This window comes from Corvus cornix, chromosome 3 (assembly GCF_000738735.6).
Source record: "Corvus cornix cornix isolate S_Up_H32 chromosome 3, ASM73873v5, whole genome shotgun sequence".
Classification (NCBI taxonomy): Eukaryota; Metazoa; Chordata; class Aves; order Passeriformes; family Corvidae; genus Corvus; species Corvus cornix.
Window position 1 is genome coordinate 100,343,286 of NC_047056.1, and position 15,185 is coordinate 100,358,470.

The 15,185-nt window shown below is 48.2% G+C and overlaps 1 protein-coding gene across 1 annotated transcript in view; it reads left to right on the top strand.

Moving 5' to 3' along the window:
- Positions 1–54: 54 nt before the first annotated feature.
- HPCAL1 (hippocalcin like 1) overlaps positions 55–15,185 on the top strand; it is a 66,310-nt gene continuing 51,179 nt past the window's right edge. The window contains exon 1 of the mRNA XM_039569428.1: positions 55–309. The gene's annotated coding sequence lies outside the window, so the exon portion shown is untranslated. The remainder of the gene's footprint in view (positions 310–15,185) is intronic.

Here is a 15,185-nt window from a genome sequence, read left to right on the forward strand (position 1 = left end):
CACGCCGCGGGGCGGCCGCGGAGCGGCGGTACGGTGCGCTCCGCCCCCCGGCGCGCCCGCTGCCCCGCCGGGGAAGTTGCGCTCTGTCCCTCGCTCTCCCTGGTCCCTCGGCGACGGCTCCTTCCTCCCCCTCCCTCCCTCCAATGCGCCTCCCGCTCATTTCCTCTTTTCCTCCCCGCTCGCCGCCGCTCCGCAGGCGCGCGGCTCGCCCGGGCGCCGCCGCGGAGTTGTAGCTCCCAGGAAGCCGCCGCGCCCCCGCGCAGCCGCCGCCGCTTCCAGGCCGCCCCGGGACCCCGCTCCACCAGCCGGGTAAGAAGCTGGAGCTCCTCCGCCGCCGCCCGCGGAGCGGCGCGGAAACTTCGGTGGGGCTGCGGGAGGTCCGCGCTCTCTCTCCTGCCGCGGGGGCTGTCGGAGAGCGAAGCTGGAGGGAGGGGGCAGATTTCTGGGTTTTGGCGGGGTATTTTTAGGGAGAGAGGGCTCAAAATATCCTGTCTGGATTGCGGGCGTGGAGTGCTCCGCGCATCTCTTACATCCCCGCGGGGCGCGGAGCCGAGGCGGCTGCTCCCTTCGCCGCCAGGGTATGCGGAGCGGATCCGGGTGCCCTCTTCGCGTCCGCGGGATGCGAGCGGATCCCCCCCTCTACCGCCGCGGGGCTGCGGTGTCAGCGCTCGCCTCGCCCCGAGCAGAGGGAATTGCCAGTGTTTCCCCTGCCCTCAGAAAACCCCAAGCTGTGTGTGCGTATCTGCGTCCTTGTATGTCTGTGCGTGTGTGGCTATCTGTACCTCTGTGTGTGCACATCCCCGTGCAGCCCGCGTGTGTTCGGGTGTGCGTGAGCCTCCCCGGTGGTGAGGGGCGTTTCGCAGCTCTGCTTTATGGTGGTTAATGGTTTACCCGGAGAAGTTCCCGCCGCATGAATGTTGCAGGGCGCTTTGAGTCAACTCCTACAGACCCGGACTTCCTATTGCCAACCTTCCCAAACGGCCTTTAATGGCGTTTGCCTCTGGTGAGTTGGCTTTTTTGGCTGTCTCCTCGCCTGGGAGATGTCTGGGGCTGTGCTGGAGGACGGATGGCTGCGGCCAAGGTCACCCTAGCTCCCTGAAAGCCGAGCAAGGGGGGACACCCTATTCCTGTGAGGTTGTGGCAGCAAAGGCGTCTGCCAGCCCTGATTTTCATCAGGCTGTTGGGGGACCTGCTGGAGCACATGGCTCCAGCACACACTAGCTGCCGAAGTAAGGAGAATTACAAGAAATAAGAAATAAAACAAGGCAAGTGTGTTTACAAGTAAGTTTCTATGTAAATAAGTTCCTGCTCGGTTTGGGAAAAGGTCATCTAGTGCATCATCGGGAACGAAAGGTTCGCTGAGAAAAACAGCTGGGTGCTCAGTAGGTCTGTGTCTCCTGCTCATAGCTGGGTGATTTATACCTATGTGACAAAATCCTGAGCTTTTTCACAGGAATACTTGTAGGCAAGCACTGTAGCTGAGCATTGTCCTGTAATCCCATTCACAAATGAAAATCTGGTAGGAAGATCAAATTTTCTCTGTGGGAGGAAGAAAGGAGGAAACAATCACTCCCTCCCCAAAATATTTCCCGTTTTTCCTAATGGGTGCTATTTGTCGTAGTTTCAGTTCAAAAGCTCTTCTTGCCTGCGATGAAATTTGAGCAAAGACTGGGGGACTATTTCAGCAGCCACTGATATCACTGGTATGATATGCGATGTTGCACAGGGTCCACCAGCATTGTTGGGTACTTTTGGCCAGGGAGCAGAGCCAGGAGGAGCATTGCTTGTTTCAGGGCCAAGTATCTGCCTCACTCCTGACCCCTCAATTCTTCTCAGGTGCTTGCATTGGGAACCCTTTGATTCAGGCAAAAGGATCTTAGAGCTGAGTGTGCGTGATTTCATGTAGTGTGGAGGGGCTCAGAGAAGAAGGCAGATAATCTCCTCACATTTTCCTTAGGTTAGATGAGGAGGTGCTGGCCAGCCAGCAGGACACGCATCACCTTGTCCTGACACCTATTCTCTGCATTTCTTTGTTTCTTGCCTTTCTCTGTGTTGGGGTGAAAGTGTAGGAAACTGTGAGGGGAAAAAAAGGGTGCCACTCTAGAGTGGCTGTCGCAACACTGTCAGGAGCTCTGCTGAGGAGTCAGCTCTGCTGGCAAAAAAAGTGCTTTTGTTGGCATAGCTTCATCTGTTCAGGGAATTGCAATGGTGCTGGAGTGGGGTTTGCTCTTGCAGCTGGCTGCTTGCACCGACAGGAACTTGTGTAGACAAACCTTTCTAGTTCTCAGATGAGGCTGTCGCTCTGTCGGTGCAGGCGATGCTTCGCTCACAGTGTGTTGCAGCTGGCACTGTGATGCCCCCATTCTACCACCCTAGCTCATGGGCATGGCAGTGACATGGGCCAGTTGTTGGGAGCTGGGGATAGAGATTAATTTGTAGCCTAAGCAACATTAAACTTGGATTATCACTCCACAAAAACAAAAAAAAAAAAGCATGTGATCTGGGTTTAGAAATGTTGCAATTAAAAATACTCATGCAATGTGATTTTATTTTTTTTTAGAAGCAAGGCAGCATTCTTTTGAGTATTGATTACTTTGACATGGGTGAGAAAAGAATGCTGGTAGACCAAGGGGCAGTGTGAATTAAAATTCTATATCATTGGGTTTTTTACTTCCTTTTAGTGATGTGAAACTGTCATCAGTGATGTTGTACAGTTTTCATGTGTAAGATGCACAGATACTCATGGGAAGACGATCTCACACATTTCCAAAGAACTGCTGGAATTTCCTTCAAGCATGACTTTTAGGTCAGATTCAGGAAAAAATGCTATGTCTTTTCCAGTTTATGGAAGAACTACAGAGGTTTTTTTTTTAGGTGTATTTTCCCTCATGTTCCTAGGATGCTTTCCATAATGTCTATATGTGGGATCAGTTTCTTTGTTCACTATCTGTATTAGAAAATTGTTTGTGTCCAACATCTACATCTTCATTGAGCTTAACTTGGGCTGAAGTTAAATTTCTTTTGGCAAGAGGTTTATCTTATCTTGTGTTAACTGTGTTACTGTATTGTGTGGGAACCTACCCATGGATAGTGAAAAGATTTGCTCTTGCAAAACTGTTGAAGTTTAGCTTTAATGAACAGAAATTGTTTTGAATCAGTGCCTGAAATTTCCATTGTTCCAATAATCCTCTACCAGCTGGAGAGTATAACAAATGCAGTTATCTTCATTTCATCAGTCTTTTGCTGTATAAAAGCTTCCACAAGTCGGTTTTGTTTTGCTAACCTGCTAATTAACCCATTGATTTCTGCATTTCTCGGCTTACCCAGATAAATATCCTCTGCCTGTTGTCATGCTCTGCTAGCAAAGTAATTGTGAATCCTTGAACAGTAGGGGCAAATACTACATGAGGAGCTCCTTACTTTACCTCTCAGAGTCTTTCAGTGGATAGGAGAGAATCTTCAGCTGAATCTCCTGGAAATATGACCTTTCTGGAAGTTTGGTGTTATGTTGCTTAATGACTGTGAGACCTACAGGGTCGACCACAGGATGAATTATGCATTCTCCTGCTCTGATTGTGCTGGAATTAGAAGGCAGGAACTGGGGGAGGGGGGGCCGGGGGGGAGGGGTGGGCAGGGCAGATCAGTCTTGTAATCTAAGAAATATTGCAGTTCTTCTGGATTGCACTGCATGAAAGATGCCTTTATTATTATTAAGAAATGCTGCTTATCATTTGCACAGTAGGTTTATAGACACCTGTGAGTAACTAGTGTGAAAGAAATGGCAGTGGTATTTGGGTTGTTTCAGTGTTTCTTGTCCTGTAGATGTGTATCTATTTCAAATCAGAGAAAGCAGCAAGTAGTTTAAAGAATTTTCCCTGGTGATCCATGTCAGTTGAGATACTTGGAAACCCATGCCAAGCAGCATTCTGTTCAAAAGATGCCAGTTACAACCTGGCCAGCCTTTTTCTTCCCTTGCATGCAACGTATTTCCCAGTGATTGAGCCGCTTGTCTCAAGCGGCACAATCTACTTAAGCAGCAAGAAAACTTAGACATAGCTGTAGTTACAAACAGTTCAGGCATCAGCCTTTGAGACCTTCTGACAGTTTTTTTGGTGACTCCTTCAAATATGTTTTAACCTTTTTTTCTTATTCTGCCCTCTGTTTTTAAAGGAAATCAGACTCTCTGATGGGGAAGAGTGCAGCTGCATTAATTGCACATTTAACAGCTGGTGGGGGGGAAAGAATGCTTGCTAGTATTTCAGTTGCTGTAATCTTAGTGTATTCAGAGAGGTGTTTGAGCTGATGGTATCCCTTTAAATATCCACTTGGGTTGAAAAACACTGGATTTGGTGACAGGGACACTCAGAGACTTTAAGGGTGGAAGGCATGGCTTGCATCTACAGAGATACTTGCTGAAAAACAGGCGTACTGAGATCCTGGTATGTTTGCCAAGAGCAACAGCTAAACTTGGGCAGCTGGTTTAGCAATTAAATAATGTTTTTGTTTTGGACAATGGGTTTATCATAATGAATTAACCGGTGGACTGGTCAGAGTGGCAAAGGGGTTTGTTTCTGATTCCCCAACCATGCAGCATACCAGCACCGGGGGACGTACTTCCCAGCAATGGAAGTGCAAGAAGCATTCCACACGAATTGTCTGGGAGTGGGAGCATGTACACTTGTGTCTCCCTTGTGTGTCCCTTGTATGCAAACACCAGATTCTTGTAATCTCTTGAAAATACAAACGTGATGGATGGTATAGCTTGGGCATGGAACAAGGAAATGCATGGTGCCTGTGCTTAGAAGTTGACGCGTGGCTCATGCAAAGTCGTTTTAGAATAGTCGGGGGCGGCGGTGGGAGGAGGGAGGAAAAGAAATGCCTTCAGGGGGCTGGGAGCCAGCGTGTGGGCGTGCTGCAAGCCGGCCTCGCCAGCCTTCCGCGCCGCGCTTCTCATTCACCTCTGCTCCACACAGCCTGGCCTGTCTGTGCAGAAAGCAGCTTTTCCTTGCTCGGAGGTTAGCAGGAATTTTTTTCAGGTTTCTTTTTTTCTTTCAAAAGGGTATTGTGCGCAGGATGCTCGGTTCTTGGCAGCTCGCCCACTGTGTGAGGGGAGAGAGCTCGCTGGTTAGGTCACAATGCAGATAGCCGCTGTCAAAGCCAGTTAGCATTTGCAGGGCATCCTTTCCTATTTCTCTTAAATAAAGAGGGGTTTTTTTAGCAGGTAAATTTTGTTTCTCCAAACACAGTCACTTTCTCTTTCTTAAAACTTATCTGGGGAGAAGCAGACTTTTCTTTGTAGAGCAGTTCAGGGCTGCTGGATGAAAGATGCTTGTGTGTGAGAGGAGAGTGGGAGTTACATGGGAAGATGTTGTGGATGCATAACCATTAACACCAACTTTAATTATGAAATGTGTGTTCAAGAAATAAAAGCAAGCATACTTTGCAGGGCTTAGGAAAGGGCCTAGAAGCAACATCTGTTCAATATGTTAGAAGACGCTTGAAAATCCTGTATTTCCCTCGCCAGAGCTGAAGGGAAGGCACCAGCTTGAAACCTAGGCTTGGGAGCAGGGGCCTGGCAGGAGCTGCCTGGCCGGTGGGTATCACAGGCAGCTGCCTTTTGTCGTCCTCTGCAGAGTGATCAAAGCACCGTCCTGGAACAAGTTGGGGTTTCTGCTCTTCCTTTTAGTTTCCAATTCAAGATTCTTTTTCAACAGTCAATACCCCTGTGTCTTGTGTCACCTCTCTGATCTCCCCTCCCTGGTGTCCATCCTCCTAAAGCTCTTGTACTGACAGAGCTGGAATCACTGTACAGAGGACGGGGGGAGGTAAGAAAGTGGGGTCAGCATATCATGGTTGATCTCCATGATTTTTGCTGGGCTGAGTTTTGTTGCTCTTGAAGCTCATGGATGTCAGCTTTGCTTCAGAGGGATTCTGGCAGGCTTTCCACAAAATGGGTGTTCCTGTGTGTAAGAGTTTATTAAAGGAGGCACTTTGCCAAATAAAACGTGGGCTGGAAGCACAGATATTTGACAGTTGTGGAATCACGTGTTTCTGAAAGTCAGAACCATTTAAATGGGAATGAGCATGTGCTTGTGTCCATCCTGTCTAGTGGCTTTGTGCAATGAACCATGTATGGTTGCATCCAGGTGGAGGATGCAGACCAAGACCACCCCCAGTGTAAGAAGCTTGATTCCCCCAAATCCCATGGCAAATTATTTCCCTTGGCTTAGGTTTGATGAGAAGCAAACCGACTGAAATACATTGTGGGAGACCTTTTCATGTCAGGTGGTTCCCCTGCTCATTGGCTGGGGATGGTTCACTGAGGGTGCTGCACTCCCAGTGATGGCTGAAGCCCCTGCTCTGGGTGTCAAGAGTTTGGTCACTGCACGTGCCTGTCCCTTCTGGGGAGCACAGTGTGAACCTGAGGTGCTACATTCCTCCATGCCAGGCTCGTCCCAGGAGCAGCAGCTCTGCCAGGACCAGTCAGGGTTTCTTCTAGGGTTGTCAGAAGATGCATCAAAAGATAATTTTTTTTAATGGAAATTAGATTTCATTCCAGCTGAGGGTAATTTGAGCTGTGGTAATGGTCTGAAAGTAAATGAGATTCAGCTCTGTAGACTGCAGCCACAACTTTCTGTTCTGCTCATGTCATGCTTCTTAAAATGGCATTCATTCCTAAATCTGGCCCTAAAGCTCTGTGTCCCAGGTTTGTCCTCATGGGAAGCTTCCTGAACCCGATGGGACTTGCAAGGGAGCAAAGAGTCCATTTCATCCTGTTCAGGTGGAACAGCCCTCCTAAGCAGCTTGCAGTTTCAGGGGGAATAATCTGTGGCTCCAGCAATGTGTCCCTACGAGTCACAAAGAAGAGAGGAATCTTTGCAGGGGAAAATTCCATTGCTGACACCTGATGAAGTACTGCTGGACTGTCCAGAGTGGAGGACGGATGCAATTGCTGAGCCTGTCACAGGAGGGGATCTCTCTGTCTCTCTTCTGACAAAACGTCTTGGTATACACAGGGTTTGCCAGATCTGATCTGCTCAGTCACGCCAACTGTGATCTCTCTTCTCTCAGATCTCCTGGTGTTTGACTCTGTCTTTCCTGGCCCCTGCTGGGGGCTGTTGGCAGGCTGTGCACATGGTGTGTGCTGTAGCTTTCCAGAAGCCCTGTCCCTTAAGTGAGGCAAGCTGTTCCGAACTGATAGCACCAGAAACAGCTGAATTTACTGAGTGCTTGCTTTTATTCAGAAGCCACAGTTTGGAAATGAAGGTGCACTTGCTGGCTATTTCCAGAGCTCTGATTTGTTGCAGGACACATTCAAGGATGATCTTCCTCAGCATTTGGCTGAGCCATCACCTTCTGGGCACCAGGGGCTTCACGGCCAGGCATTGGTTAATCCAATTTGTGTTGGGACATTTTGAATTAGCTGCACCTTGGTGCCGAGCTTTGTTTTCAGATGCTTGATGCCCGTTGCTGGTGCTGAGGTCTTGTATGAATCACTAATGGATTTGATGGCTTTTTATGCTTGATAGGGAGACATGTTTCTAACAAAAATGCTCTGCATTGCTTGCTCAGTTCCAGGAAAGCATTGCAAAAACATTTTGGTGGAAGTTTTGATATTCTTGAGCTGTATGCATGCAAAAGTCCAGGCTGACTATTGAATATTAATGGCTCTTCAGGGGCTTGTGAGAAGTGTGTCTTGAGGTGGAGTAGCCTTGACAGAAAGATGAACTGTCAGTGGCGTGTGAGTTCCACAAGGGGTTTAATGCTGTGCCCGCTGCTTTCCACACGAGTGCACTCCCTGTGTTGTGCCTGGTGTTCAAATGCAGCCGGGCCTGAGGAAGATGTGCAGGTGCTGGGTCAGAGCGGTGCCACAGGCTGAGCTACTCAAGGCTGGCCACCACTGCCATCTCTGTCTGTGACTGTGACAACCCTGTCCCAGGTTCTGTGTCTGTGGCTGGTGTGCCGTGGGGCTTGCAGGGTGCCCGTTTGTCATTACTTGTCTCCTGTCCTTACCCTGCTGCCCACATCAAGCCATGGAGATGCCAGGCAGCTGCTCGTGATATCAGCCTCCATTTAAACCCATTTCTTAATTGTTAGTCAGAAGTGGGTGAAAGAAGAGGGAAAAATCCCTAACTGGAGTAGCAACAGTGACAGGTCACAAAGACGTCAGGGTGGTCACCATCAGACTTCTCCAGGTGCTTGGTTTCTCTCAGGTCATGGCTCCCACCAAGTACAAAGACAAGGGCACTTCCAGCACTGTCACCCACGTGTCCCTGTGGCTCCTGAGGGAGAGCCAGCTGTGTTCCAGACAGCCCTGCTGCTGGCTGAACCCATCTGCACATGCTGTGGTTGTGTCGGGACAGCCTGTGCCAAGGTAAGCTGCAGGCGGGCTGCCTGTGAGGAAGTGGCAGCCTGTCCTGGCAGAGCAGGGAAGACCCCTCAGCTCAGAAAAATCTTTGTCACCTGAGGCTGATATTTTACAGCCTCTGAAGCCATGATTGATGTGTGCTGGAAGTTTTGCACTTAACATTGCTTTTCCAGATCTCTCGAGGTTAAAAAGACACTGGTGCATCTGGTTTTTGCTTCACTTCCAAGGTGGTTTTCCCCTAATAAAGATGAGAGTGTGTAGATTTTTCTAAATGAATAAATGATCTGCCCAGGAGCACTAGTTTGTGATAAACTTAATTTAAATGCAGCTGCATATTCTGCAGCTGGAGTGTGGTTTTACACAGCATAAAATAGCCTCAATATGCAGAGAGGATTAAGGCTATGTGAAGCACCTAGGCTCTGCCATAACAGCTTATATCACTATAATTTGGATTTTGAATTAATTCAGGCTTCATTCAGTCCTTGGAAAGTTTTTGAGCTATTTTAACTACTGCTCTCTTATGTCCCTCCATCTGGTAGCTTAGCTAATATAAATTACAGTCTCCTTTAATAAAAGGCAATTGACACTAGGTCCTGTGTAGCTGCTTAGCAAATCTTGTTTTAGCAGATACCTCCCTTCCCATGACCTTCCTCATTCATTCTATCCCTCCCAAATCTTTATTGTGTAACTTGAATGTAATGTTTAGTTTAGAGCATCCTGTGAAGCAGGGAAACACAACTGAAAAGGAGGCTAAAAAGGGGAAGAGAGAAACTTCCTGGCCAATGAATGTGTAATTGCACAATTTAGTTAATTGTATTGGAAAAAAGTTTAAGAGGAAATAGAGTAAATGACTGGCACTGTTCTGTCCCCACCTGCCAGTACCCTGTTTAGCTGTAGGCTGATTGCTTGTGTGCAAGTCAGACTAGGCAGTATGTGGCCTTTTTCAATAGTCTTCTTGGGGAAAAAAAACCAACCCAACATCCGAATAACTCTGCAATTCAGTAAGGGAAGTCGGGAGGGACAGGAGCCAAAACTGATACATAATGCAGAAATGCAATCTGGAACTTTGGGTTGGGGGAATTGCTTCTTCCTTCACCAAGATGCATCTGTGGTGGAGTAGCCCATGACGTATTTCATGAGAGGCCTGGTTGACATGCAGGTTTCTCCTTTGCACAAGCTTCTGGCTTCTGGTGATTTCCCTGCTGTTTCCCTGAATCTGGCAGGGATAATTGCTTGTTATGATAGCATCAGTCAGAGATAAGATTCTTGTACAGAAGGCTTCAGGCTGTCAATAGTTTAACTACCATGTTGCAGCCGTGTTCAGTAAATAAACCTTTGGGAATGCTCAGAATGCGGTTTTTGGAGGTGTGGAACAACAGCTAGTCACTGCAGACCTAAGCTACTAATGTTGATCCTACCTTTTTGGCGTGTACTCCAAGTGTTTCTGCGCTGTAAGGAGAGCTCCAGCACAGCATATATGCAAAGAACATGTACAGGGCAGCATGGAGCATTTTCTAAAATTCCACAGGAAAAATCTAAGGCAATAGATGTGTTCATTTGGTAGGCTTTCTATGGCTCCTGTGAGCCCAGCTCCAATGTCTCACAGCTAAGGCATGATGTTCCTGCTTGGGGAGGAGCATAAGTCATAGCCTTCCAGAAAAAGACATTGGTCTCTTATTCACTTGGAGAGTTTAATTTAAGCTCCCAGGTGAGTATCTTGTTGTGCTCTCAAGAACTTGCTGACTTCCCTGATAGACTGAGTGCCAAGGGAAACTGAAGGAAAACAGGGTAGAGATTATCCCACCATCCCTGCAACACCCAGCAAACCCACTCTCCTTTGTTTTAAACTGGGGGTTTTTTTGTAGAATGAGATTGTTTTGTTTGATTGTTTTTTCAATGGCACAATATGGGGTAATGGTTTTAAACCGAAGGAAGGTTGATTTAAACTAGATGTAAGGAAGAAGTTTTCTACTGTAAGAGTGGTGAAACACGGTTGCGCAGAGAGGTGATAGATGCCCCATCCCTGGGAACGCTCTGGGGGCTCTGAGCAACCCGATCTAGTTGAAGATATCCCTGCTCATTGCAGGGGTGTTGGACTATATCACCTTTAAAGGTGCCTTCCAACCTAAACTATTCTATGATGCTATATCCACAATTCTTTGTTCTTTCTTCCCTGCTGAGGGGAGAACATGGCTTTGCATTTCACTTCATTGTTAAAGGTTAAATTCACCAAGCACTGTTGGGGTGGCTTTGTGAGCAGATGTAAGTACCAGTGATACAGCAACAGGGTTCAGGTTGCAAAAATTTATGTTGGAAGGTTGTCTAAGTAAACTGCAGAAGGGAAACCCTGGAGGCGGAGAGCTGGCAGGAGTTGGACACCTTCTAAAAATGCAGGCTGCATTACAACATGTGAAATCAAAGCAGCCTGGGAGCCTGTTGAAGCTGCTCAGTCAATAGATGTAGAAGGTGTTCCAAATAAGCATACGTGGCCTCTGAGGAATGTTTTGAACTCCTCCCTGTTGCTGCTTCCTGATACTGTCAGTGCTTGGTGTTTCCTTTATGCTCTGGCATTATTACTATTATTGTAGGTATTAGGGGTGTTGCAAGCACATTGCTTAGGTGAAATGGTAACGGGAGAGGTGCCACTAGAGGAATCTGAGGAAGAAAAAGGAGGGGCAGCAGTTTATGCTGTGGACCCATCATCAATCTCTCTTAGCAGTACCAGCCTCTCAGGTGACGCACAGTCTGAGGTGTTTCTGCACTGCAGCCACAGCGGGCTATTGAGGAGAACACTTGAATTACCTTTTACATTAGCCAGTGTCTAATTTTCTAATTGTAGCACCCTGGAGGTCAGGAAGAGCTGGAAAACCTGCCCAGGAGCCTGTGCTGGGATGTGATGGCATCTGGGCTCTCTTGAGTCAGGTTAGCCGTGCTCTTAGGTAGTGCCCATCCTTTGATGGCCAGAGTGAACTGACCAACAGCTCTTCTGGAATGTGGGGACCTAGAGGCCTCTGGGAGTTTCCTTGCATTGTGGGTTGAATCATATGTCGAGATGGGCTCCAGGCATGGTGGCTTATGGGCCTGGTGTGAAAGATGGGGAGGAGAAGGGCACAAGAGGTGAGTGGGAAGAGACTGTGCATTAGAGGAAGGGGTGAGTGGACACAATCCAGAGCGGCCGGTCAGCCAGTACAAGTGTTGGCATGGCTGCCTGTGCTGTCTGGATGCATCCACAGGCATGTGCAGAAGTGAACAGCCAAAGCTGAGGTGCGTTGGTGGGTGATGAGTGAGCTGGCTGGGGGGGACTGGAGTAAATTTAGAATAGAGCAGTTGAGTTGTAAAGGTCCTACAGTGATCATTGAGCCCAACTGCAAAGAAAGTGACAGGACAATTAGTTCTTGGCTGTCTGTGGAGTATTGCTACCCACACGTGAAGGGGATGGCAAAATTGTGTGTCCTACAAGCCTTCATCAGTTCGCATTTGCAAGAAAAAGAGAAAAAAACCCCACCCCATATTTATAAAATGGCAGAGTCAAATTGAAAAAGGAATTGCAAATAAGGGAGTGGAGAGACTTAATGTAGTCCTGGGAGTATCTCCCCTGCTGCATGCTGCGTCTGCAGGCAGGTCACGCCATCTACAAATGTGGCAATATTAATAACAGTATTGATTTGTCTTAATGCAGTTATGAAAGCTGAACCTCAGAGGTGTAGGAGGGCCTTATTGGTAATTTGCATCGAGATTGATGAAGGATAGTATCAGCAAAAGGAGAGCAAATGGAGGCTAGAGCCGGGCAGGGTAAAATGGTGACCATTAAAGAAAGAAAAGTACCCACAGCACTTGAGGCTTCTCCATCAAATAGAAAGAAATATGTTGGGGTCTCCTCCCCTGCTGTGTAGCCCTGGGAGAGGGGCCCTGAGGGCACAGACACGGGGATTCCCTGCCCCTGCTCAGCCTCGTTCCCATGGGTTGGTTTGTGTTCCCTGCGCGGGCAGAAGGACCCTTGGTCCCGTGACTGGAACAGTTCCTCAGCAGAGCTCCGGCCATGCGGCTGGAGAAATAAACATCTCTGAAACAGCTAGCAAGAATCTGTCTGTCCATATATATTTCCTTTCCACGGGACTCCTGGTTTGGTATATGCGTGTTGCAGTATCCCCACTGCAACAAATGGTGGAGAATTGAGAGCAGAACGATCCCCGATCCCTAAGCGACTGATTTGTGTGAGTAAACCCTGGAAACTTTGGATTCCTCTTCTTGGTTTTGCTTTGCTATTCCGTATCTAAACTATGGAGGAACGGTGGGAAGACTCTTGGCTCTCAGAGCCGCATATGGACATTTATCTTAAACTTAAAATGATTCTTGAACAACGATTTGTAAATTTTAGCTTGATTCAAGCTCAAAAAGAACTGAAACAGTTCCTGGCATGGTTGTTTAAGAACTTTTTCTATGTTTCTTGGGATTTAATTCTTACCAAGGGCTTTTGGAAAACCGTTTGGACACAGTTAATACTGGAGTCAAAATATATGCCGATGGAAGAATATTTTCGTGAATATTACTTAATTACCGAGACTGTTGAGCAATGTCAGCTGTGTGCTGGCGAAGGGAAGCCTGGCGCAGGGACCGTGCGGCCCAGGCCACGTGCACCGAGCGCTCTGTGAGCAGCAGCGAGGCAGTTCCCGCGCGCAGGCGGAGCCACGCGAGCCGCAGTGTCGGTGGCGGAGCGAGGCGCGGCGGGACCCGGCGGGACCCGGCGGTGCCCGCCCGGCCCCGCGCAGTGTGTGGTGGAGTGAGCCCCGGGAACGCCCGACCGAGAGGGGCGGCGCGCGGGCGGCGGCAGGCGACGATGGCGGTGGAGCGGAGCCGCGCCCAGCCGAGACGCGCGCTGGAGCAGGGCGCGGGGGGGTCGTCGCTCAGGGGCCCGGCCGAGATGTGGGTGCAGCGCCTGGCATCGGCAGCGAAACTGCGACCAGAGGAGGCGACGCACGGAGAACTGAGCGGCGCAGCCCGGCCCGGCCCGCGCAGCCCCGAACACGACCCCGGGAAGAGCGCGCAGGCACCAGCAGCCCCAACAATTCCAACACGGGAGCGACCGAAGGAGAGAGCAAAGACGCAGCGAGACAGAAAACAGCAGCCACTCGGAAAAAGGAAAAGATCATAGTAACTAAGACCTTAGGGATAGTAAAATGGTATAATGTTAAGCAAAATTATGGTTTTATAACAAGGTGTGACAACCAGCAAGACATATTCGTGCATAGAACTGCTATTAAAAAGAATAACCCTGAAAAATGCATCCCAAGCTTGGGAGATGGAGAAGTCGTGGAATTCAAAATTATACGAGGTAGAAAAGGGTTACAAGCATCGCAGGTCTCTGGGCCTGATGGTGTTCCTGTAAAAGGCAGTATATATGCAAAAAATCGTAGTCATGTTAGACAGTATCTCTATTGTAAGTCCCCCCTACAGTCTCCCTTTCCTAATCCCACCTTTCCCTTTTACCCTATGTCCTATTACCCCCAGTGTATTCCCAATCCGTGTTTTCACCCATGGTTTCCCTCACAAAACCATGCTTTTGCCAATTGTTTCCCCAAAAATCCCTTTCCAATGCCGAGTGGGGGATGAAAAGGGGGAGGGAAGAAGTTAAACCCTCTCCTGCCTCAGTTTCCCACAAAGCATGCTCAGAGAGTTCTGTCTCCCTTCTGTCAGCCCTAAGATGTTCCACAGAATCTGATTGGACATTTAAAGACTCAGGAGGGTGGTTTGTTTTGTCTTGAAACTGTTCTTGTTATGTTTATCCAGTTGTTTTCATTCTCCTTTTATTAAAATAAAACGGGTGAGGTGTTGGGGTCCCTCCCCTGCCATGTATCCCTGGGAGAGGGGCCCTGAGGGCACAGACACGGGGTTTCCCTGCCCCTGCTCAGCCTCGTTCCCATGGGTTGGTTTGTGTTCCCTGCGCGGGCAGAAGGACCCTTGGTCCCGTGATTGAGCAGTTCCTTGGCAGAGCCCCGGCCATGCGGCTGGAGAAATAAACATCTCTGAAACATCTAGCAAGAATCTGTCTGTCCATATATATTTCCTTTCCACGGGACTCCTGGTTTGGTATATGCGTGTTGCAGTATCCCCACTGCAACAGAAATCTGCTTAAAATATAATGCCTATGACTCAAAGAAAAGGAATGGGGTTAAAATTGTTTGAAAAACAAGACAAAAGAAAAGTAAAGGTGTCTGCAATGTCTTTGCTGCAAGCCAAGGCCTGTCCAAGGACTCTGCAGGACGTGGCAGAGCTGCAATGCTTGCGGGGCAGGCAGGGGTGGGTGATGTCTAACCACTCAGGGGGAGTTTTACCCTTGTCAGATAGATCAAAATGGGGTCTGAAAAAATAATTTGTCACCTTAGTTTCTCTGGTGTCTCAATGAAGCTCTTTTTGTAAGTAGGATCTTTACACATGATTATTTGGAGCATGCATCTTAAGCTTTTTGCTAGCAGCTCTGAAAATAGTAGACTGATGCACTCACCTCTTCCCGCCCAGCCTCCAAAAGTTTCTGGCATCTCTTCCTTTAATTCTGCTTTGTAATTGAATTTCTGCCATGAGTTTCTTCTGCTAATTCTTTTATAGCACACTTTTAATTGTCAGTGAATTTGAATATTGCATGAACTGTAAACATAGAAATTAATGTGTGCTATCCAGTTACCCTCTACTCCTGCAGTTTGGAGCAAAGGTTTTGTATGATTTCAGACATCCCCAAAAGTCTTTTGGGATGCCAAAATCTAGCATCTGGACTGTGAAATTCCATTTACTTTGAGCATATAAATATGGCCTAATAATATTG